Below are 26,688 nucleotides of genomic sequence, written 5' to 3'. Positions count from 1 at the left end.
ATCACTGCTATAGATGTAAAATACTCATTCCCGCCGAGTGTTCAGCACGGCGCTCACTGCTGTCTAGCAAATACCTCACCAGTCGCGCGAAATCAATAATCAGATATATATACGGTAGACTGCCGTGTATGCGTGCGCGTCGAGTGGGTCGTTGTCAGTCCCCTTTTGATGCTTTACGGAAAATCACATGATTAATAATTATATCGTTGTATTCTAGGATGTCACTGAGCAACTTCCTTAATACAAGTTCACCTACTGTATGCTCGCCGGTCGAATTGCATTGGCAGATGTATCACGAAGGATACTGTCTATTTTCATTTTATTTATTCTATTTTAGTAGATTCAGGTGCAAATGGAACAATACGATCCATTCGCTAATACTTACTTTCTGAGATTTATTTCGAATTGCTTGTTAGATGATTTTTCGTGATAGTATCTTCGCACATAATCTACCTTTAATATATTATTATAATTCATGGAAGATACATAATTCTGGAGATGGATAGCCTAATTTGTCACATAATTAAACTATAACAAGTGGCCGAATTGAATATTCAGTATTTCTGGCTTGAGATATATAACGTTATTGGTTTTATGCCCCACTTACCACTTTTGTTCTTTTTAGAGACATCGAGGTGCCGGAATTTTGTCCTACAGGAGGTTCTTTTTACATGTCAGTAAATCTACTGACACGAGGCTGGCGTCTTTGAGCACCTTCATATAGCCTTCCACCGGATTGAGGTGGTGGTGGTGATTATTGTTTTAAGAGGAAGTACAACTAGGCAACCATTCTCTATATAACACTAATCGGATTTAAAAAAAATGGAAGGGATCCGGTACTTCAAAAATGAGGGTATCGGCCAAAGAAAGAAAGGGTCACGAAGGGCGTGAAAGTGAAAGACTGTCTAGGCCTCGATACCTGATACCGTCGGGGAAGGAAAAGAGCAAGAGTTGACCAAGGGAGATCGGATAGGATAGATGAAAGTGAGGAGCCTGGCACAAGTAAGTGGAAGCAATGCCAGAACTCAGCCAAGGGTCCCGTGGTCACCAATCCACGCTCCCAAGTTGAGAGCCCCTGGGGCCCTTTTAGCCGCCTCTTACGACAGGCAGAGGATACCGTGGGTGTTGTTCTACCGCCCCCACCCACAGGCGGACCACCGGAATAAGCCGGGATCGGATCGAACCAGCAAACTGGGCTCAGAATGTCAGAGCTCTATTATTTAATCCAGTCAGCCCGCCTCTGATATATTTATTTATGCTTCGAAAATGATGCGTTCCCTCTGTGGGCGGTTGTTATTAAGAGGCGACTAAAAGGAGGGGTTCTCAACTTGGCGACCTTTGAGCCCCTAGCTGATTCTGGCTTGTTTCCAATAACTCGCGCCGGCCTCCTCACTATCATTCCTCCCATCTGACCTCCCTTGGTCCGCTGTTGCTCTCTTCTGACTCTGACGGTATTAGGTTTGCGAGATCTAGGGCGGAAGTGTCAAAGACAAACTGGTGTGCGGACCATAGAACCAAATCAAGAGAGCACAGCGGATTGCCAATCGAGACAAGAAAATGTCGATGGAAAACTATAAGCATGTATTATTTTATTGACATTGATATAATTTAAATGCTGCTCTATTAACATCTTATATAACTGAATGCGATATAAAATAATACGGTACATTAAACGAACGAATTGCAAGAACAGACCTACACTATGCAAGCATGTAATTTAAAAACTGTACATTGGGCTGTAGTCCGCCTCTGTGGTGTAGTGGTTAGCGTGATTAGCTGCCACCCCCGGAGGCCCGAGTTCGATTCCCGGCTCTGCCACGAAATTTGAAAAGTGGTACGAGGGCTGGAACGGGGTCCACTCAGCCTCGGGAGGTCAACTGAGTAGAGGTGGGTTCGATTCCCACCTCAGCCATCCTGGAAGTGATTTTCCGTGGTTTCCCCACTTGTCCTCCAGGCGAATGCCGGAATGGTATCTACCTTAAGGCCACGGCCGCTTCCTTCCCTCTTCCTTGCATATCCCTTCCAATCTTCCCATCCCTCCACAAGGCCCCTGTTCAGCATAGCAGGTGAGGCCGCCTGGGCGAGGTACTGGTCATACTCCCCAGTTGTATCCCCCGACCAAGAGTCTGAAGCTCCAGGACACTGCCCTTGAGGCGGTAGAGGTGGGATCCCTCGCTAAGTCCGAGGGAAAAACCGAACTTGGAGGGTAAACAGATGATGATGATGATGACATTGGCTTGTAAAAGAGTTATCTTTTACTGGAAGTCGGCATCGCTTTTCGCGTACCAGATGCTCAGTATCTGGTGAAATCTTTCGTTTTAACGCCCATCGTGGCCCTTATCTTTCTTTGGCCTATATCTTCATTTATTGATGTGTCGGATCCCATCCATTTCTTCCCTTCTGATTAGTGTTAATAAAGGATGCTTACCCAGTTGTACTTCCACTTAAAACAATAATCACCACCATTACTTACCAATAAAGGCATGCTAATATAATATTAACATTGTGAGCACTGTTGTCATGACGCGTCATTGACCTTGTTATACCATAATACTAAACTGTAAAGAAGCCTCTCTCTCTCTCGCTGTCTTTCCACTTATCTTTCTTTTTCCATTCTATTTCTATCGTCGTTGTTCACTGTAAACGGTGACTAAAATGGTAACTTTGACAACCACGGGGCCCCTAAGTGAGTCTGATATTGCTTCCACTTGTGCCATTCTCCTTACTTTCATCTTTCCTATAATTACTTTTATTTGACACCACAAGCTGTCTATGTTTCGATAACGACGGTCCGTTTTACTCGGGCAGATATAAAGGAACTCTTTTTCAGTGGTCTATAACTGAGTGGGGCTAATACTGCAGTAAAATACATTGCATGCTTCCTGCAATATTCCTTTGGCTTACTGATCGTCAACGTAGCATCTCGGTCGGTAAAAAGTTCATCCACACTGCGACGGTCGTTCGAGTGAACACATTCCAGGCAAAGTAAAAGTTGAACTTACTGTAGTTGAGGTTCATTGCCGGAACGGAATGCCGAGTCATCAGTTCTCGTAGACGTAAAACGCTCCGGACTACATGCGTCGAAATTTTGCTGCGTGTACTTTAATGACTGCTCACTCAATCAATGGTCAGTACCAGCAAAAATTGATGGCCAGCGAGTCAAGAATATCAAGCACTGGACACATTCCTCAGTGCATCCACATATTGAGTCTTTGCTGGCGGGATGTAATGTTTACAGTGCACTATGTCTTCTGATATGGGCTAGAATAAATTTGTTACTTTCCTAGACCCGTCTCAGTCTCATCCTTGGCTTTAACAATATGAAAGTGACCGAGGTATGAGCGATGCTAGTAATAATACTCCTTATTAGCTGCCTCTGTGGATCCGTGGGTTCAAACCCGGCAGAGGTAGTCGGATTTTTGAAGGGCGGAAAAAGTCCATTCGACACTCCATGTACTACGATGTCGGCATGTAAAAGATCTCTGGTGATACATTTGGTATTTACCCGACAAAATTAATTAAATCTCAGCCATAGACGCCCAAGAGAGATCCGGTTTACTCTGTCTGTCATCTAACGGACCTAGAGTAAAGCGGAACGTCGAAATTGACGAGCAGACAGCTAGATGGCGTCAAATCGAAATGTCTGCACACGTTAGCTTAGGCCATACGATTATTATTATTATTATTATTATTATTATTATTATTATTATTATTATTATTATTATTATTATTATTATTATTATTATTATTATTCAGCCAGTCCCTGTTATGAATGGTGTGAAAATATCGCTCATAGGGTCGCTTGGTGCATGCATTTCAGTGGGCTTGGCAGAGTGATATGGATTAGAAACTTCTGGCTCTGTGAGGAAAGCAACGGGAAATTTCATGTGTCGTCATTTCCCTAGTATGCCTATTCAGTGACGTCTAGGCTGTCTATGACAGTTGTTGGCGGAGCTGAAGAGGATCCAACCAGCCTTCGGGCTGAATACCCAACTTACGTACATACATGTTGAATATAATTGATGGATAGGGGCGGACGTCAGTAGTATATATAAACGTGGGGATGAACCCAGATTATCTTTGCTGGCGGGACATAGTGTTTACAGTGCACTAAGTCTTCTGCTATAGGCTAGAGCAATTTTGTTACTTTCATTGATCTCTGTCTTTTTTTTTTTGTGCTATTTGTTTTACATTGCACCGACACAGATAGGTCTTATGGCGACGATGTGATTGGAAAGGCCTAGGAATGGGAAGGAAGCGGCGGTGGCCTTAATTAAAGTACAACCCCAGCATTTGCCTGGTTTGATAATGGGAAACCACAGAAAACCATCTTCAGGGCTGCTGACAGTGGTGTTCGAACCCACTATCTCACGGATGCAAGCTCACAGCTCCGCGCCCCTAACCGCACGGCCAACTCGCCCGGTATCTCTGTCTTATCCTTGACTTTGACAATATGAAAGTGATTGAGGTATGAGTGATGCTAGTAATGCCATTCCTTATGCAGCCAGTCCCTGTTATGAATGGTGTGAAAATGTTGCTCATAGGGTCAGTTGGTGCATGCATTTCGATGGGCTTGGGAGACTGATGTGTAATAGCAACTTCTGGCTTGGTGAGGAAAGCAACGGGAAACTACTTCACTTCTCATTTCCCTAGTACGCCTCTTCAGTGATGCCCAGGCCATCTATGACAACTGATGGCGGAGCTGTTGAGGATCCAACCAGCCTTAGGGCTGAGGAATGAACATACATACCCCTTCATTCATCTAGGTAATCCATAAAATCGAACCAAAAACCTATGAAACGACTAGTTCAAGAAAGGCCAATTGAACAATGAAAAAATCCAGAAGTCGCATAAAAATGACAAAACGCGCATTTCTTGGATAACTAAAAGTTGTTGTGAAAGTTATTATAAAATATAGTTGGTGTTATATTTTATATAATACAATTATTAGAAATCTGGAGTAATTCACAAAAAGTGAAAAATCTGGGATCATTTAATAAAGATAAATAAAATTCTGGGGTTGTTTTTCGAAAGTGAAAAATCTGGGGCCATTCACTAAAATAAAAATATAGGTTCATTCATTAGAAATGAACATGTAGTGTCATTCATATTTTCTACAAGTGAATATTTGAATGCATTTATAAAAACTTGTGTTCATCATTACACGTAAAAATCTAGACCAGCCACAAAAATTAAAATAATCTGTGGTCATTTACCAGAAGTTAAAATGTGGCCGTAGCCTTGTTGAAATACCAGATCCCGTGAGATCTCCGAAGTTAAGCAACATTGGACGTGGTCGAGATTTGGATGGGTTGCCACGCGCTGTTGGTGGTGGGTAAGGGAATGGAGGAGCGGAAAGAAACTGGCTACCCTACCGTACGTAAACTCCGACTCAGGCACACCTCTGCTGAGGTTCTGACCTGCCTTCGGGCAGAATACACCCTTACCTTACCTTATGAGGGCAAAATTCCATGTTCATTCATTACAGTACAAATCTGGACCATTCACAAAAAATAAAATCTAAGGTCATTATACACTCTGGGGTCATTCACATATTCAACGCAAATCACTAGATCAAGATTTAAGCCTACTGATAAGGTTATTATGGTGTACGAAAGAGACTGGAATTTGCTGTGTGTTTAGTAGTGTAGCTTCTTTGCTCAAGCAATATGCATGTGCATTGTAGAGTTTTGGTATAGGTATGCAGCATGCAGACCTTGGAATTGTGTTACTGCTTGCACCATGTAGGAGTTAAAGTGTTAAACTATTACTGCAACAACAAGTCCAACGATTACCGACGAAAGTGTTTCAGAATGTAACCTAAAATCGTTTAAACTGCGTTCGGTGATTTACAGCTCCTTGTAATTAGGCAGCCCATACGACTTTTGTAACGTAATGCATAAATGCTGCATTAAAGCTGTAACAGGTTAATAGAAGTTAATTGTTAGTAACATTGTAACGTTCTGTACGGTAAGATGACGTAGAGCGCGAGTGAACCCGTCCTTGCGCTGCTACACGGACCCGCGCGTGATGACATGTGATACTGAACAAAACAATTATCCTATTAAATACTTCTAGAATATTCTTCCAGACTCTTCCATCATGGAACCATATACAAATTTTCCAGACTTTTCAATTATACATTGACTGGCTTTGGAAGATGAAATATAAGTAACTAACCACCAAACATTCTAATAGTCGATTTTCCTAAAACAATTGAAATACACTGACTGACAGAGCAAATGCAACACCAAGAAGGAGTGGTCAGAACTTTATGCCAATTGCAGGGTAGACTGACGTCACTGAGGTATGCTCATGATGTGAAATGCGCCGCTGTGCTGCGCACGTAGCGAACGATAAATGGGACACGGCGTTGGCGAATGGCCCACTTCGTACCGTGATTTCTCAGCCGACAGTCATTGTAGAACGTGTTGTCATGTGCCACAGGACACGTGTATAGCTAAGAATGCCAGGCCGCCGTCAACGGAGGCATTTCCAGCAGACAGACGACTTTACGAGGGGTATGGTGATCGGGCTGAGAAGGGCAGGTTGGTCGCTTCGTCAAATCGCAGCCGATACCCATAGGGATGTGTCCACGGTGCAGCGCCTGTGGCGAAGATGGTTGGCGCAGGGACATGTGGCACGTGCGAGGGGTCCAGGCGCAGCCCGAGTAACGTCAGCACGCGAGGATCGGCGCATCCGCCGCCAAGCGGTGGCAGCCCCGCACGCCACGTCAACCGCCATTCTTCAGCATGTGAAAGACATCCTGGCTGTTCCAATATCGACCAGAACAATTTCCCGTCGATTGGTTGAAGGAGGCCTGCACTCCCGGCGTCCGCTCAGAAGACTACCATTGACTCCACAGCATAGACGTGCACGCCTGGCATGGTGCCGGGCTAGAGCGACTTGGATGAGGGAATGGCGGAACGTCGTGTTCTCCGATGAGTCACGCTTCTGTTCTGTCAGTGATAGTCACCGCAGAGGAGTGTGGCGTCGGCGTGGAGAAAGGTCAAATCCGGCAGTAACTGTGGAGCGCCCTACCGCTAGACAACGCGGCATCATGGTTTGGGGCGCTATTGCGTATGATTCCACGTCACCTCTAGTGCGTATTCAAGGCACGTTAAATGCCCACCGCTACGTGCAGCATGTGCTGCGGCCGGTGGCACTCCCGTACCTTCAGGGGCTGCCCAATGCTCTGTTTCAGCAGGATAATGCCCGCCCACACACTGCTCGCATCTCCCAACAGGCTCTACGAGGTGTACAGATGCTTCCGTGGCCAGCGTACTCTCCGGATCTCTCACCAATCGAACACGTGTGGGATCTCATTGGACGCCGTTTGCAAACTCTGCCCCAGCCTCGTACGGACGACCAACTGTGGCAAATGGTTGACAGAGAATGGAGAACCATCCCTCAGGACACCATCCGCACTCTTATTGACTCTGTACCTCGACGTGTTTCTGCGTGCATCGCCGCTCGCGGTGGTCCTACATCCTACTGAGTCGATGCCGTGCGCATTGTGTAACCTGCATATCGGTTTGAAATGAACATCAATTATTCATCCGTGCCGTCTCTGTTTTGTCCCCAACTTTCATCCCTTTCGAACCACTCCTCCTTGGTGTTGCATTGTCACTGTCAGTCAGTGTATCTCCATTAAACTTAATTGTAAGTACTGTAGTCTTTAGTTGATTTCAATATGGATACTATTCAACTTAAAGTCGGCTGGCTATTTAAAAAGGGGAAATACAAAGTTAAAATTATTTTGTGAGTGGAAAAGTAGTTCTGAGTCCTGAACATTTAAATGAACTTCACAAAAATAAAAAATAAATATTAATTGAAAAATAGGAGAATAATAAGACATTATTAAAGCAATTTAAAGAAATAATGAGACTATTAGAAATAACACGTCTCTTGTTGAAATACAGGAAGAAAATAAAAATCTACAACTACTTTTATCTGAAGATGTAGAGATATTACGGTAACTCGGCATTGTTTATAATATCTATTATATGATAATTTTTTTATCTCTACAGAGCACATTTGGGTACCAAGACCGTCTTTATGGTTGTTGAATTGTATTTCAACTGTTTCTGCGCATGCCTTTTGGTGATTAATATGTAATATATTTATTTGTGGTCATTCTTCGTAGTAATGCAATGAAATGAAATGTCGTATGGCTTTTAGTGCCGGGATATCCCAGAACGGGTTCGGCTCGCCAGGTACAGGTCTTTCCATTTGACTCCCGTAGGCGACCTGCGCGTCGTGATGAGGATGAAATGATGATGAAGACAACACATACACCCAGCCCCCGTGCCATTGGAATTAACCAATTAAGGTTAAAATCCCCGACCCGGCCGGGAATCGAACCCGGGACCCTCTGAACCGAAGGCCAGTACGCTGGCTGTTCAGCCAACGAGTTGGACATAATGCAATAAGTAACTGTTGGTAATATAAATGAAATTTTAATTTTACAAGTATAAAAATCGTGTATGATTTTCAATGAAAGTAAATAATTCCAGGATTTTTCTAGAGCTGGAAAAGTAAGAAACGAGGTTTGTAAGTTAATGATAATGTTATTGATTTTGCAACCCCCTAAAGACTTTTAACGGCTTTCGGAGACGGTGAGGTACCAGAAATTTGTTCCGCAGGAGTTCTTTTACATGCCGGTAAATCTACCGATACGAGACCGACATATTTGAGCACGTTAAAATATCACCTGACTGAACGCCTCAACCGTCTGAACCACTCAGCCCGGCGTTTGTAAATTATGTAGATATTTTGTGAGCTATAAAAGTTACGAAACAAATGACCAAACACACAAAATTGTAACTAGAGTAATGCTTGTAAAAAAAAAAGAAAATTTGCCAGACAACGTTATTGAGGCAGTTATCTCCTAGAGCATATTTTGTTGAAAATTCCTATTTGAATGCTAATAAGATAATTTCTCACTATCTTTAATGTATGCTGGCATGCGTAACAAATATGATCTTACGAAGACATTCTCCCCCTGTGGGTGGGGGTGGTAGAATAACACCCACGGTATCCCCTGCCTGTCGCAAGAGGCGACTAAAAGGGGCCTCAGGGGCTCTGAACTTCGGAGCGTGGGTTGACGACCACGGGGTCCCCAGCTGAGTCCTGGCATTGCTTCCACTTACTTGTGCCTGGCTCCTCACTTTCATCTATCCTATCCGACCTCCCTTGGTCAACTCTTGTTCATTTCCGACCGACCCCGACGCTATTAGGTTTGCGAGGGCTAGGGAGTCTTTCATTTTCACGCCCTTCGTGTCCCTTGTCTTCCTTTGGCCGATATCTTCATTTTTCCAAGTGTCGGATCCCTTCCATTTTTCCGTCTGATTAGTGTTATATAGAGGATGGTTGCCTAGTTGTACTTCCTCTTAAAACAATAATCACCACCACCACCTTACGAGGACATTAAATTAAATTAGATAAATGCTGAAAAATTGCTGGAAATTTACTGCTGGGCTGGCATTTAAATTATTAAAAATGTATAAGAAATAATTTATATATATTTACAATCTGTTTTACGTCGCATTGACATAGATATGTCTTATGGCGACGATGTGATACGGAAGGGCAAGGAGTGGGAAGGAAGCGACCGTGACCTTAATTAAGGTACAGCCCCAGCCAGCATTTGTCTGGTGTGAAAATGGGAAACCTCGTACAACCATCTTCAGGGTTACCGACAGTGGGGTTCGAACCCACTCTCACCCGAATGCAAGCTGATAGCTACGTGACCAAAACTGCACAGCCATTTGCTCGGTAGTAATTTATATACATATCTTACTGAAAGTATTTTGGCCCTAAGTTGAAGAAAGCGATGTACCTGGTTCACAGGCTTGTTATTATTGTGTAACATGATCTATTCCATTGGTTATGTGCATTTATCGCCGAACTCTTTTCTTAAAACCCATTGTTATTATTTGTACGTGTAGCCTAAGTGGACTGGAGCACAGCTTCTGTACACTGTACATTATTTTAATCGTTGCCCAACTCCTCCTGAAACTACACGACAATCTAAGTCTTACGGAAAGAGAAAAGAGAACTTCTTGTCAGTATAATCAAGTGGATAACATGACTACCTTGAACTCGAAGTACAACGGCTGGAATCTGTCTCGACCGGTAGTCCTGAGAACATGTTTCACTGTTACTTTCTCCTCACGGGACCACCAAAAAAGCCAATACCTGTTATTTTAAATAAGCCCTTCAGCGTCGTACCTAATGGAGAAAGACACTGCCCATGTTTTTTTTAGCTCCTCGCTAGGTCAGTTGCCAGCATGACATAAATATACAGTAAGTCTCTCTCTCTCTCTCTCTCTCTCTCCTTCCGTCTTCCTTTCGTAGTGATCTACCAGGATCTCAACACGATTATGATGACCGGCTTCCAGCGGTTGGGACAGAACTGGAAGTTAGATTTGAATAGGCTGACTAGATGCAAATAGATAAATACGAGCACTAAACTATTTAAAAAGGGCGACAATGCCGAAAAAATAGGACATTCTTCATTGAGAGTGTGAACTTAAACTTATATATTCTAATTTTCACATACTTAAACAAAATGTATCCATTTCCGTATTACAGAGAAAATTCTTACAATAAACAATGAAACTAATTTACACTCCTTGCTGGCACTTTTCTGAAGATTTGACAGATTCTAGGTTCCTATTATCAGTCCATTGTGCTGAGATCAATCAAAATACTCTTTCTTAATTTGCGAGTATTCTGTATAATTCTGAACTAAAATCAGCTTTGTCCACTTCTGACTAGAAGGTAACTTGTTATATTCAGGGTCACCACTACTCTCATTCAGGCATCATATGAAATTGCGAACTGATCACAAGATTTCACATCATCAGTTTGAAAGCCAAATATAAAATGTATTTTTCAACATCACAATAATAAATATTTCTTTCAGCGCCATCCATTTAAAAGAGGTTTCCTTCAAATCCAGGTCATCTCCTGTCAATTATCACGTTGTCAGCTGTCACACATTAATACAGGTGTGTTCCGACGGGGTAGTGCTGAGAGAGAAGCATGCAGTATACAGAATGGTAAATAGCGTCTATTATCACAATATTTAGATATTTAGGTTTTTAAAATAATCCACCCGGACCCCCACAATGCTCTAAAAAGGAGGACATGTCCGGATAAAAGATGCCGTCCGGCCACCCCAGATTTGATCGATATTGGCAACAATAGTGAAGAATTCAGTAATCTCTAATCAATTTTCTGCCTCTACATCAGTCAGCGTGTGAGTTCCCGTTGCCAGGGACTTTTAACGCACAGTCGCTCAAAAAAAAAAAAAAAAAAAAAGATGGGCGCATAGTACATCACAGCGTACAGATTGTTCCAATTTCCAAAGTTTTCCAGGATTCAAAAGAAGGGGGTCTTTGTAGAGTCTCTGCAGGGACAGTTTTTTTTGTCAGTTTTTTCGTATTTTCTATTACACATGACCTCCAAGTTCCACTGTAAGTAACACTGACCGCAAAGATCTCGTGTTCTTGTGTTATTCTCAACATTCTAGCATCCTTAATCCTCTACTGCATAGTGTTGCCATTAGGCAACATATTACCAAGGGAGATGTTCAATAAATTTGTAATTTCTTCGCAATCGTTTAAAAAAAGGCTAGGGAAAGAACAGATAGGGAATCTGCCACCTGGGCGACTGCCCTAAATGCAGATCAGTAGTGACTGATTGATAACTTTTCACCTGTGTAAATAGATAGAGTTTGTGGACAGAGGTAGTTTTACGGCACACCTTCAACTGTATACTCGAGAACTTTAGTATCTCGTGGCCAGAAATATTAATTTCAGGCAAGAAATCAGTAGAGCCTTCAGAACCGCCCAGCACCTGCTTACACATTCTCTCTCATTGGTCTCATCCATTAGACACGTAACACATGTACACATCTGGAGAGTGAAGAGGAGGTAGAGCGAGTGAAGTACGGGATATCTAGCATGAACAAAACACGCGGGGGTATGGGGGAGAGGTACTTGCTCCCAGCCTGCCCGCACGTCCCCCCTGGCTTGACAACGATGAGAGAGGGGAATGAGGGGAGTCCGTGAAGGCAACAGACGTACTGTGTATATCAACTCATTGAGGATCAAATTCTCCAGTTTCTTAGTAATTCTTGAGTGCGAAGGCTGGCTGAAATGATAGCAGTCTCGACCATGACTTCATTATCATAGCGCTCAATCACTGTAAGAATGACCCATATTTTCGTCAATATTGGCCCTATTAAATGAAACTACTTTAATACTCATGCAGGCACTGTCAAAAGAAGAATTATCAAACTTACATCATCATTATAGACCGTTATGCCTTTCAGCGTTCAGTCTGCAAGCCTCTGTAAATTTATTATGCCACCACAATCCTCTACTTGCAACTAGTGCTGTGGCCTCAGTTAGTTCTATACCTCTATCTTTAAATCGTTAGAAACTGAATCTAACCATCGTCGTCTTGGTCTCCCTCTACTTCTCTTACCCTCCATAACAGAGTCCATTATTATCCTAGGTAACCTATCCTCCTCCATTGGCATCACATGACCCCACCACCGAAGCCGGTTTATGCGTACGGCTTCATCCATCGAGTTCATTCCTAACTTGGCCTTTATCTCCTCATTCCTAGTACTCCCCTGCCATTGTTTGCACCTGTTTGTACCAGCAATCATTCTCGCTACTTTCATATATGTTGCTTCTAACTTGTGAATAAGATCCTGAGTCCACCCAGCTTTCGCTCCCGTAAAGCAAAGTTGGTCTGAAAACAGACCGATGTAAAGGTAATTTGGTCCGGAGATGACTTCCTTCTTACAGAATACTGTTCATCGCAACTGCGAGCTCACTGCATTAGCTTTACTGCACCTTGATTCAATCTCACTCACTATATTACTATCCTGGGAGAACACACAACCTAAATACTTGAAATTATCTACCTGTTCCAGCTTTGTATCACCAATCTGACATTCACTTCTGTTGAATATCGTACCTGCTGACATCAATTTAGACTTCAAAAGGCTAATTTTCATACTATACTCACTGCACCTATTTTTTTTTTTGCTATTTTGCTTTACGTCGCACCGACACAGATATGTCTTATGGTGACGATGGGATAGGAAAGGCCTAGGAATTGGAAGGAAGCGGCCGTGGCCTTAATTAAGGTACAGCCCCGGCATTTGCCTGGTGTGAAAATGGGAAACCACGGAAAACCATCTTCAGGCTGCCGGCAGTGGAGCTCGAACCCACTATCTCCCGATTGCTGGATACTGGCCGCACTTAAGCGTCTGCACCTATCGAGCTCGGTCCACCTATTTTCAAGCTGCAAGATATTAGACTGCAGGCTTTCGGCACAGTCTGCCATTAAGATCAAGTCGTCAGCACAGGCCAGACTGCTTACTACATTTCCACCTAACTGAATCCCTCCCTGCCACTTTATACCTTTCAGCAGATGATCCATGTAAACTACGAACAACAAAGGTGAAAGATTACAGCCTTGTCTAGCACCTATAAGTACCCTGAACCAAGAATTCATTCTACAATCAATTCTCACTGAAGCCCAACTGTCAACATTAATGCCTTTGATTGATTTTATTAATCTACCCTTAATCCCCTAGTCCCTCAGTATGGGAACATCTTTTCCCTCGGTACCCTGCCATATGTTTTCTCTAGATCTACGAAACATAAACACAACTGTTTATTCCTCTCGTAGCATTTTTCAATTACCTGGCGCATACTGAAAATCTTATCCTGACAGCCTCTCTGTGGTCTGAAACCATACTGGTTTTCATCCAACTTCCTCTCAACGACTGATCGCACTCTCCCTTCCAAGGTACCAGTGAATACTTCGCCTGGTACACCAATCAACGAGATACCTCGATAGTTGTTGCAATCCTTCCTGTTCCCTTATTTATAGATAGGTGCAATTACTGCTTTTGTCCAATCTAAAGGTACCTTACCAACACTCCATGCTAATCTTATTATTCTATAAAGCCATTTCATCCCTGCCTTCCCACTATACTTCATCATTTCAGGTCTAATTTCACCTATTCCTGCTGCTTTATGACAATGGAGTTTATTTACCATCCTTTCCACTTCCTCAAACGTAATTTCACCTAGGCCCTACATCATTTTCCTCCTCCCCATGAACTCCGTTGCTCGCGACACCACCCTGAAGATTTCCTTTTTACGTTGAGAAGATTTTATAAATATTCCCTCCACCTGTCCACTGATACCCTGGGATCTATTATGAGTTCACCTGAATTACTCAAAACACTGTTCATTTCCTTTTTGCCTCCATTCCTACGATTCTTTATTACTGTCCAGAAAGGTTTTCCTTCTGCTTGACCTAGCCTTTTCAGGTTATTACCAAAATTTTCCCACGATTTCTTTTTGGATTCAGCAACTATTTGTTTCGCTCTGTTTCTTTCATCTATATACAATTCCCTGTCTGCATCGGCCCTTGTTTGGAGCCGTTAGTGATAAGCCTTCTTTTTACGTTTACAAGCTGCTCTCACTTCATCATTCCACCAAAATGTTCGTCTTTTCCCATCTTTGCACACAGTTGTTCCTAGGCATTCCCTTGCTATTGCTACGACAGCATCCATGTACGCCTACTAATTATATCCATGTACTTCTGCCTAATTTCCTCGTCGTGGAGACTTTCTACCCTTATTCCTTTACAGACAGATTTCACTTTCTCTATCCTAGGCCTAGGGGTATTTAGTTCACTACAGATCAGATAGTGGTCTGTTTCATCGAAAAATCCGCGAAAAACTCGTACATTCCTAACAGATTTCTTGAATTCGAAGTCGGTTAAGATATAGTCTATTATGGATCTGATGCCCGTAGCCTCCCATGTGTAGCGGTGAATAGCCGTATGCTTGAAGAATGTATTCGTAACTGCTAAACCCATACTAGCACAAAAGTCCAACGCACGCTTCCCCTTCCCATTCCCATTAGCTTCCATATCTTCCCTACATTTACCAATCACCCTTTCGTATCATTCAGTTCTATTTCCAACTCTCGCATTGAAATCGCCCTTAGCACTATCCTATCATTGCTGTTGACCCTGACTACGATGTCACTCAATGCTTCATAAAACTTCTCAATTTCATCCTCATCTGCACCATCACATGGTGGATACAGTGAGACATTTCTCGTCCTAATTCCTCCAACTGCCAAATCTACCCACACCATTACGTGCCTAACAGAAGCTATGTTGCGTGCAATAGTATTCCTGATGGAAAGCCCTACCCCAGACTCTGCCCTTCCATTTTTAACACCCGTCAAGTACACTTTATAATATCCTAGCGCTTCCTCGTTATATCCCCTTACCCGAATATCACTTACTCCTAGCACATCCAGATGCATCTTCTTTGCTAGCTCAGCCACTTCTACTTTCTTTCTTCCGTAAGCCCCATTAATATTGACAGCTCCCCATATAATTCCATTTCGTTCGTCAAGCTGTTTCCAAACAGTCCCTCGCCTGTCAAATGGGTGTGGGACTCCGTTACTCCCATAGGTCCGAGGCTTGCTTAAAATGTTCTGAACTCGGTAAATTCATGAAGCAGGATGCTACCCTACCTACACATAGTCCAAGTGAGGATCTCTCCTGTAACGGGTTAGGGACCTTTGGTGGATTGTATTGCCCTAACCGCCTGAGCACAAGGAAGGCCATGGCTCAGAATATGTCCGAGATGCCCACTCCCATTCCGTAGCAACTGGTGTCCCGACTCTCAGTACCACATACTAGGCCACTCAGCCGTTGCCTATGGTTCACGAACTAGGACGTGACTAGAGTAATCCACACCATGAACTTTGCACTAAAATATACACGCATATGAAATTTGAACGCAAGAAATTAAGATGAAAGAAGGTAACTGTTTCATATAAAGATTTAGGGCCTACCCTTTTACTGAAATATTGTACATTCTTTTTTCTTAATATAATTATGGGAAATGGGATAGAAATTAAATGGGATAAAATGACGCATACAAATACAAGACAGAAACAGTGCTTACATTTAAAAGACATGCAGACGAAGAATATAATTCACAATCCAAAAAACAATAATGGCAGGTAATAATCAAAATAAGATATTCTCATATCACAGTAAAATGTCTTAAAAGAAACAAAGGAGTGCATTTTGTAAGTAAAATATAAATACATAAAATTAACGCTTCCTGCACACGAAAATAATTGTATTTTTATAATCTTAAACAGTGCACTAGTTCTCCGTAAAAATAATAATTTTCTAGCAATTCAAATGACTGGAGGAAAATAATTAAGGAAAAACGGAAAGAATGGTTCTTCATTACTTTGTTAATAGCATGGGTGTTTGGGAAACCGTTCCTATGGAGTTATTGTCAGCGCTGATCAAACAATTAAATGCCACACGTATTGGGGCGGGATTACATCGTGCAAATTTTTTCACAAGTAAATTACAGTTAATTGTTTTCCTTGATTAGGAGAAACCAGTATAGCCAGAATATTTAACCACCGAGCTCGATAGCTGTAGTCGCTTAAGTGCGGCCAGTATCCAGTATTCGGGAGATAGTGGGTTCGAACCCCACTGTCGGCAGCTCTGAAGATTGTTTTCCGTGGTTTCCCATTTTCACACCAGGCAAATGCTGGGGCTGTACCTTAATTAAGGCCACGGCCGCTTCCTTCCCACTCCTAGCCCTTTCCTGTCCCATCGTCGCCATAAAACCTATCTGTGTCGATGCGACGTAAAGCAACTTGCAAAAATAAAAAAAAGAATATTTAACCATAGAAACATCTTAATCAGTTCCCGATAAAATGGTGTTTGGAGCGACCTCTGAGTGCGTAACGGGACAGACCACACCTCCTGGACGACGAACGCATGTGACGTTGCCTTGGTTACTTCTCCTTCATTCTCAGAGTTGGCCAAAATCTTCGCCCAAACGTTACTTGTTTCCTTTACCACCCGAAATTCTTGTGATCACGATTTACAGTCAATTAAACACATATACCAATGATGTAGTGTGTCTTTTTTTACATAACAGATGACAAGATAGCCCTATAACCGAAGGTACTCTTTCCACCCCGTCAACATCCATGCGTACCAACCACCGTTTATTTTACGTGGGCCCTCCCCATCACATTACCACGGGCTTCAGGAATGCCTCTGGCTCAACCTCAAAGACATTATTTAAATAATTAAGTTTAACTGCTGGCCAGGAAATCTTGAGGGGAAAAAAAAACCAGCTTCTCAACAGCATCTTTACAGCTGTTGCCATCCATGTTGTCATTCCTTGAATGTAAGTGTACCCAAACTTCTGCATGTGCTTTCATGATCAAGATACGTTTAAGAACGGAATTCATTCACATTAGTTTTTGATTTTTCATTAATATTTTATTTATTTATCCGAGAATCATAAACTGTACCATGATACCAATTATGTTGGATTTCCAAATGTAGGATATTACAATTACAGATCCTATTTACGTATCTATACATCCAGTTAACATCGTACTTTTAAACTTACTTTTTCATGCACGTTATTTTGAAGATATACCTTCAAATACAAAGATATCCATCCAGGGTTGTAATGTTAGGGGATTTAAGGGGCTCGCAGACTCCTCGCGAATAAATAAAAATAATACAGAGTGTCTCAAACCTTTTGGGTCTACATCTAATGACGCTAGAGCAACTGTCAGTCCTTAGTAATACTCATAACAACCACAGTTTAAGGATAAGTATGAATTATGGTTGTGAACGAGACCTTTTTCGTACCTGCGGGCAGCTGTTAATGAGTGCGCCTCGTGTAACAAGGTCTACGCTCGGTCGGGCGAGTTGTTCGAAGTAATACTAGAAGCAACGCAGCACGTTGCGCGTTCTCCTCCAACTTTGATTAACAGTAATTAACAAATACGTCACCTCGTAATAGGCAGACTTTCAAACTTAGCAACGGTCGCTAGGTCCATCAGGGCTGTAGCGCCTTGAGGGTGTGGAGTGGGGGTGGGGGGTAGTACACTAAACCATACTTCTTGGTATATTGTCCTCCTTATCGTCACTCTGCGTTTTGCCACAGAGCAGGGGTGAGAATACTGATAATGGCCAGCAGCGAAATTGCTGATACACATTTTTTTTTGCTATTTGCTTTACGTCGCACCGACACAGATAGGTCTTATGGAGACGATAAGACTTGAAAGTGCTAGGACTGGGGTTCGAACCCACTATCTCCCGGATGCAAGCTCACAACTGCGCGCTCCTAACCGCCCGGCCAACTCGCCTGGTGGTACACATAGTAACACAGATATAACTAACTTTGGTTATGACCTAACAAACACTGATATCGTAGTTCTGAAATTATTGGGCTGTACAGTTCCTGACACAGTAGAGCCTCCGTGGCTCAGCCGGGCTCTCACCACTGGATTCCGTGGTTCAAATCCCCGCCACTCCATGTGAGATTTGTGCTGGACAAAGCGGAGGCGGAACAGGTTTTTCTCCGGGTATTGCGATCTTTCATTCCAGTGTCTCCAGTATCATTTCATTTCATCTGTCAGTCATTAATCATTGCCCCAGAAGAGTGCGACAGGCTTAAGCAGCCGGCACAATTCCTATCCTCGTCAGTTCATGAGGGCTTCATTCATCCCATTCCTGACCCGGTCGAATGACTGGAAACAGGCTCAGGATTTTCATTTTCACACTTCCTGACACACTAAAAAAATAAAAAATAAAAAAACTGAGCAAACTCTTGTACGGAAGAATTAGCTTTTGTCTACTTAGTCCCGTGATATGGTCTTTTGTAACTAAAATATTTAATATCTTACTTTTCAATATAAAATTGTCTAATAAACACTTTGTCAAAAATATTGCATAGTTTTGTTGTGTTAGGAAGGTGACCAAAGGGCTATTATAGCAAATATAACAATTTAAACTCGTTATAAACTCATAGAAGTTATCCTTTCATCAACAAAGTGTAAAAACCTCCGTGTATTAACTAGCCAAGAAGTCTTTATGATAATGAGTTCCTTTCTTTCGGAAGTACTTATACTCAGGGACTTACAAAGGAAGCTCTCAGACCTCTCGACGACAATCGACACGAAACTTTCTGAGGCGAACAAGCAAAGAGACCAAAGTAACCGGTGTAAAGTGCGGCATTTAGCAATTACCCGCAGCCCCTTAAACAAGGCTTATTAAAGTATGGAGCGCGACTATAAATTTTGCAGTCATAACGTGTCCAAAACAACGTACCTCAGGGCTATGCTATCATTATGTGATACTGTGCATGCCTAGCAGGTATCCTGCGTTATGTACATCAGTGACTGTTGCTTCAGCAGTCTGATTCAAAGCATGGGCCTATTTCTGTGCTAACGAATACCGTGTGCGGAATCATGTATTGTGTATTTAGCAAAATGGCTTGTAGCCCTCATACTGTAGTACAGATACTGGTAAATGAGGTGATGCAGGATTACGCCTCCAACACATATCGATAGACACTTTGCGCGGGAGTTTCTAAGTAATCCACGCTTAACAGCTCAGAGAAGCGGGCATCTGCAGAGTGCAATAAGGTTAGTAAATATTTTCACATTTATTAACGCATAACACAGAATGTTAATATAAAATGTTTGTGCACTTGCACATAGTACTCATCAATCTTTAATAGGTAACTCATACACATCATTAATAATATTGAAATTCAGTGGCTGTGCGTGGTATTGTTGCAGTGTTGCATAACTCCTTTAACCTTACACTTCATTTGCCGTCTTTTCTTCTACATTTTAGTTTAATAAACCTAACATATATTCTAAAATAGGTTAAAATCAACCATCTTGGGTCGTTCGTAGTACTAATGCTTCGTAGTGGACCAATAAACGCTGCTGGCTTCGAATAAAACTCAAGGGTTTTGCTTTCCTACGGCAACTCCCAAGCCGACAGCGCGGGGTAATGTGGTTTCAGCAGGGACGTAGCATCAGGTAGCACGCTCGCCAGTACCGGTACCGGTCCTTGGGTGTTGCACGAGACCAGCAAGCCTCCCATCGAGAAACAATTCCGAATGTCCCCGTTAGATTGCACCACTCGGCGAAGATGACTTAATTCAAGCTTTCTCTGCTTTCGCAACAGTAATTTCTTTTCCACGCTACGCCATACCAGCCCACTCACAATATTACCAACATTTTGCATCAATGAAAGAAAAGGAGAGGAAATTTTCGATTCAAGTGAGGTAAGAATAACTGTAATTATACTGTATGATTAACCTATTATTTCCTGTGTTTTAATTGCCGGACATATTTCAATTTTAATAAAAAATGCAGTTCATTACTTAACGATAGGGCGAGTTGGTTAACAAGTGTTGGAACTTCCACAAGTTTCCGTAGTCCAGAGAAATTAGCTCCATATTCCAATTCCATGCGTCGCACGGATAGTTTGGTCCGAACGAGTGGCAGTTAAAAGCAATGCTATGTAGGCACGACGCACTGTATAATATTGTTTGCGAGTAAACTGAGTGCTGTTATTAAATGTAGTCAGCTTCGTGGCAGGCTGTAAATCTTAAGGCGCATCAATCGCAAGGTTTTCTAAAGATGAATGGCAAGTTGGCAATGCAGCATTTTAGCAGGTCATTTGCGATAGATCTGGCGTTTTAAAGAGTACTTGGCGTGCATGGCTTCGAAAATAGAGAAGTGCCTGAAATATTTACACTTGATACTAGCAACATTTTCGATGCTATTTAGTTTTCTAATCTCCTTTTGCGTCGGTCTGTATGGGCTACGTTCCATGAAAGAAATAGGCTCACAGTTCACTGTTATGGTTGACCACAAGCTGTCTTTACGCGAAAGTTAAGACCAATGGCACGGGATGAAAGATAGTGAAGCAGGAAGGTAAAGAAAAATATTCATAAACAGATAAGGGACACTATTTCACTGGCAGATATTAAACCAGGTTCAGTCTCATAGACCTGTCAATTAATGATAGCAATTCAGCCAGAGCAGGCGATAATCAAGTGTATTATTTATGTGACTGCTTGATTCACAGCACAGCAAACAAAAATGTACCGAGTGATGAGTGTGTGTGAAATCGTTAGAATATGATTCTGAAACTCGGCGTGTCCTTAATTTTTTCTTCCAAATTACGGGTCTTTGGCGATAGTGACTCTCATATACCCTTCGTTAGCCTTCTATGACCTGAGGAAATGAAATGAAATGAAATGCTGTGTGGCCTCCGGAGAGGCTTGGTGCAGGTCTTTTGATTTGACTCCCGTAGGCGACCCGCGCGTCGTAATGAGGATGAAATGATGAAGACGGCACATACACCCAGTCCCTGTGCCAGGGGAATCAACCAATTATGGTTAAAATTCCCGACCCGGGACCCCTGTGACCAAAGGTTAGCACGCTAACCACTTAGCCATGGAGCCGGACTATGACCTGATGAAACGTGTAGACGCTACAATGGAACAAAAAGCTATAAAGAAGAAGACCCGTTGTGGGGTGATATATTTTCACACCGTGTGAATATGACGTATGAAGTTCAAGTGTTTCGAAATTTGTACTCTTCAGAGGATCATCTATTATAGTTACTTAAAATGGTATTTCATTACATTAATTCCAGATTTATTTTTCGGGTGAAGGAAATATCAAGAGGGGCGAAGTCCACGTCATCTAAAGCAGCAAGGAAAGTATTGTTTCTTTCCAACTAGAGGTGATCATTAGTTACTCTTCATCGCAATTTTTATCATTTCTTTCTGCAAACAGTACTGTACTGTAATGCGTTATACAGAACACCCAATAACAGGTGCATTAATCTGTATTTCAATTATGTGCAGAAGACCAGCAAGCTCCAGGTCCAACGTTTCATATTACGCTATGAAATCGCGTCGCGTTAAGACCAATTGACACTAGCACCACCTTGCGGCGTTAACGCTGAACTACATGAGTTCCAACACTTTATAGTACTTCATTCACCTTGTTAACGATAATGGAGTTTCTTGTTATTTCTGTAAGCTTTTCAAGCAAAATGTGACGTTGAAAATCTTGGTGCAACACCTAGCTTCAGATACCACAAGCTGCCACTTGAAATTATTCAAGCATGATATAAACTGATTGATATAATCTGATGATGTTCTTTTAGGAACGAAACATGTTGTTCTGTTGTTCTTTCTTTTTTGAGGCATTTTCTTACATGGGCTATTCTGTTATTAATAAAAATAATAAATAATAAAATAATAATAAATAATGAAAATAATAAAAATAATAAAAATTAATAAAAAATAAAGGTTTCTAGTGGTGTCTTTGTTATATTAGTTTGACAGACTGCATTAACTGTGTCGAAACTGCAAAGAAGTGGCTTCCACTTTAACAGATACAGAAATCTGCGTAATTTCATATCAGTAACGGAATATCTGTTTTGAGGATATTATTATTCATGTTAGGAGAAACAAATCATTTTGTTTGCTAAAATGTTTTTTTTTAATGTATCACGTCAACGGAAATATACGTCTGAAACCCTTAAAATAGAATGCACTGCCTAATCAGTTAGAAGTCCACGTTCTGGAATACAGTAATGTTCCCTGGCTACGGCCTTGGATACGCGAACTGATATAACAGTCCAGGGCTGAGGTGAAACGTGTCCGGGTGATTGATTAGAGATAAGTTATTTTTGGACAGTGCGCTATTGTTAACGGATAAATACATTTTTAGCCAAAAATGGAGCATCGAAATCTTCGCACTGTTTTACAAATAAGTTAGATTAATGAAGGCCAGGGCAGTCGGCCGTGCGGTTAGGGGCACGCAGCTGTGAGCTTGTGTCCGGGAGGTAGTGTGTTCGAACCCCACTGTCGGCAGCCCTGAAGAATTTTCCGTGGTTTCCCATTTTCACACCAAGCAATTAAGGCCACGGCCGCTTCCTTCCCACTCCTAGTCCTTTCCTATCCCATCGTCGCCATAAGACCTATCTGTGTCGGTGAGACGTAAAGCCAATTGTAAAAAAAATCATGACGCTGTCTAAATTATAACACTGTGCTTTAATGAGCTTAATTCCCGATTGCTTCGAAACTAGAATACGTCACCTTCGTAGTGTAACGGTTAGTGTTATTAGCTACGGTCCTGGGAGGCCCGGGTTCGATTTCCGGTATTACAAGGAATTTAATATTAATAGGAGAGCTGGTATGTGGTTGAAAAGGTACATGCAGCTAACCTCCATTGCAGATGTACGACTACCAGAAGAAAGGAGCTACACTACCTAAAAAAGCACAGAGATACGAGTTTATTTGCGAGGTGACGCGTGTTCTCTGCAACGAATCTTCTGGGCCGTTATTCTGGGCTTTCTAAATTGAGGCCGTCATCTCATCGTCAGATCAATTCAATTTATTATAATATTAACAGAATAAAGATTGTTGATCGTTCAGTTTGTGAAATTTATTTAGGGAATGGAGTGTTTGAAGTTGGGTTAATGTTTGAGTGTCTTGTTTTATCAATTCAGGATATTTCTTTCCGCTTACGGTATTAATCTATATCGGATATGGTTAGTTGTAGTTGCAATAACAACAGTACTTTAATGGATGGCAGTAAATTAGCCGGCCTCTCACCACTGGGTTCCGTGGTTCAAATTCCGGTCACTCGATGTGAGATTTGTGCTGGACAAAGCGGAGAAAGGACAGGTTTTTCTCCAGGTACTCCTGTTTTCCCTGTCATATTTCATTGCAGTGACACTTCATTTAATTTCATCCGCCAGTCATTAATCATTGTCCTGGAGGAGTGCGACAGGCTTCGGCAGCCGGCACAATTCCTATCCTCACCGCTAGATGGGGCTTCATTCCGTTCCTGACCCTTTCGAATGACTGTAAACAGGCTGAGGATATTCATTTTCAGTATGGTCGAACCAAGAACTTTTTCAATCAATCAATCAATCAATCAATCAATCAATCAATCAATCAATCAATCAATCAATCAATCAATCAATCAATCAATCAATCAATCAATCAATCAATCAATCAATCAATCAATCAATCAATCAATCAATCAATCAATCAATCAATCAATCAATCAATCAATCACCACTACTCTGCATTTAGGGCTGTCTCCTCAATCCTTAATTCATCTTCCTCTAAGCGTGTATTTGTCCCAATTTGTCCTCTTGAATTCCAACTTTATTTTCATATTATGATTTTTTCCTACTTTTAAAATTCCATTCAAGCTTAATCGTCTAATAATGTAATTCCTCGCCATCTCTCCTCTGACAGCTGGGAACATACCGCTTACGCGAGCTGTTCGTTTCCTTACTCCCAAGTCTTCACTGCCCAAAGTTTGCAACATTTTTTTAAATACTAGTATTTTGTCAGAAATCAGTCAGAACGAATCGTGGTGCTTCCTTTGGGTCTTTTCCAGTTCTCAAATCGAGTATTCGTGATAACCATACTCTCGAATCAAGTAATTCTTGTGAGAGATATATAGGAACCATACTCTAATAGGGGTCTTATCAGTGACTTATACACCCTCTCCTTTACATCCTTCCTACAGCTCCTAAATAACCTCATAACAATGTGAAGAGACCTGTCATTTTTATTTACGATCCCGTTGAAGTGATTAAACGTAGGTGCCTGCAGTGATCCCCTTGATTTATTTTCACTCCATCAACACAGTAATTGAATGAAACGTATGTCTGGGATCCTGAAACGAGAATACAGTACCTAATCTGTTAGAAGTTCAAGTAATGCTCCGAACTGAAACTTTAATTCACGTAGAGGTCCTGGGGGAGCCTCCGTGGCTCAGGCGGCAGCGCGCCGCCCTCTCACCGCTGGATGCCGTGGTTCAAATCCCGGTCACTCCAAGTGAGATTTGTGCTGGACAAACCGGAGGCGGGACAGGTTTTTCTACGGGTACTCCGGTTTTCCCTGTCATCGTTCATTCCAGCAACACTCTCCACTATCATTTCATTTCATCTGTCAGTCATTAATCATTGCCCCAGAGGAGGGCGACAGGCCTCGGCAGCCGGCACAATTCCTATCCTCGCCGCAAGTTGGGGGCTTCATTCATCCCATCCCTGACCCGGTCATTGACTGGAAAACAGGTGGTAGGTTTTTCAGAGGCCGGGGGGAGAGATAAAACGTGACAGGGGAGTTAATAAGAGATTATTGGACTGTTCACTCTTGTTACCGATTTCTGATTCAACTTTACTGGTGTAAAATAGATAAATTAGAGTAAATCACCTTTTTATTTTTGCAAGCTGCTTTACGTCGCACCGACACAGATAGGTCTTATGGTGACGATGGGACAGGAAAGGGCTAGGAGTGGGAAGGAAGCGTCCGTGGCCTTAATTACGGTACAGCCCCAGCATTTGCCTGGTGTGAAAATGGGAAACCACGGAAAACCATCTTCAGGGCTGCCGACAGTGGGGTTCGAACCCACTATCTTCCGAATACTGGATACTGGCCGCACTTAAGCGACTGCAGCTATCGAGCTCGGTAAATCACCTTTAGATTACGCCTTAAAATATTTCTTTTCTTAAGCACTAACTACTAGGCGTTAAAAACATTCGCTTAGAATCTAGCATAATTAATAACTAGTTAAAGCAAGTTATAAAAACAACACATTAAGTTTAATCATTCGCGCAGTTTACAAGGCTATAGAAAGTATGTGGTGTATTTTATACCTTCCGGCGCTCGAAGTGTAGCTGCTAAAATTATTCAGTAAACAGGCTTAAGTAGTCTCATTATGACAATTATATCAAACTACATGAAAGTTAACAAGATTTTTTGACATGTAGAGAAAGATATCGTATTATGTTCCGGTCCAGTTCGAGCGTTGAGCTCCAATGTATTAACTTACTTTCTTCGATATTCCCGATAGCGCGTGTACTGATGTCTTCTTTCAGGGCATCGCACCAACCAAAGCCACCTCCAATCTTCACCAAATCATGTTCAGAACTGAACTCATGAAATCAAAGCCATCTGGGTTCTGCTGACTGGCGGGGCGAAGCGCGAACCGTGCACATTTTTCTTAAGGTAAAACGTTAACGCTTGCTTAAGTGTGCTTGTGGGTTGAATAAAGAACTGACCAATATTGGGTCACACTTGTTTATATTTCTCAACCTCTTCTGATAGCTTGCATTGTCATGCCGCCGTTTCATTCCTGCAGGAGTGCACGGTTATTGCTGAATAGTGCGTAAAGAAGTTACATAATTCTTTGAATTGTATTGAATGTATTTGCTATTTGTTTTACGTCGCACCGACAAAGTATGTCTTATGGCGGCGATGGGACAGGAAAGGTCTAGGAATAGGAAGGAAGCGGCCATGGCTTTAATTAAGGCACAGCCCCAGCATTTGTCTGGTGTGAAAATGGGACACCACGGAAAACCACCTTCAGCGCTGCCGACAGTGGGGTTCGAACTCACTATCTCCCGGATGCGAGCTCACAGCTGAGCGCTCCTGACCGCACGGCCAACTCGCCCGTTGTATTGAATTTATGAAGACACAATTTGTCACCAAGTCCAATAAATAAGCCTTTGCATGTTGTTTTAACATTGGACAGAACCATGGGCACCCGCAAGGGGGAGGCAAAGGGGGGGAGGGCGCTTGCCCCTCCTGGAATTCTAAAATGGTTGATGTTCAGTTGTTTAATATCATACCAGATTTTTTCATAAACTGAACTTACTGACAGCCATCTAGCATCTGTTATAACCGGAAATTTCTGTGAACAATTTAATGTTGCTGATGTTTTA

At 42.2% G+C, this 26,688-nt stretch overlaps 1 protein-coding gene across 1 annotated transcript in view; it reads right to left on the bottom strand.

Moving 5' to 3' along the window:
* Nucleotides 1–25,914, bottom strand: part of LOC136866047 (very long chain fatty acid elongase 4) — a 95,143-nt gene extending 69,229 nt beyond the window's left edge. Inside the window, exon 1 of the mRNA XM_067142679.2 lies at nt 25,797–25,914. The gene's annotated coding sequence lies outside the window, so the exon portion shown is untranslated. The remainder of the gene's footprint in view (nt 1–25,796) is intronic.
* Between the last annotated feature and the right edge of the window lie 774 nt (nt 25,915–26,688).

Source organism: Anabrus simplex, chromosome 3 (assembly GCF_040414725.1).
Source record: "Anabrus simplex isolate iqAnaSimp1 chromosome 3, ASM4041472v1, whole genome shotgun sequence".
Classification (NCBI taxonomy): domain Eukaryota; kingdom Metazoa; phylum Arthropoda; class Insecta; order Orthoptera; family Tettigoniidae; genus Anabrus; species Anabrus simplex.
Note: the sequence above shows the minus strand (reverse complement) of the source record. Positions and strands in the feature narration are given on the sequence as shown.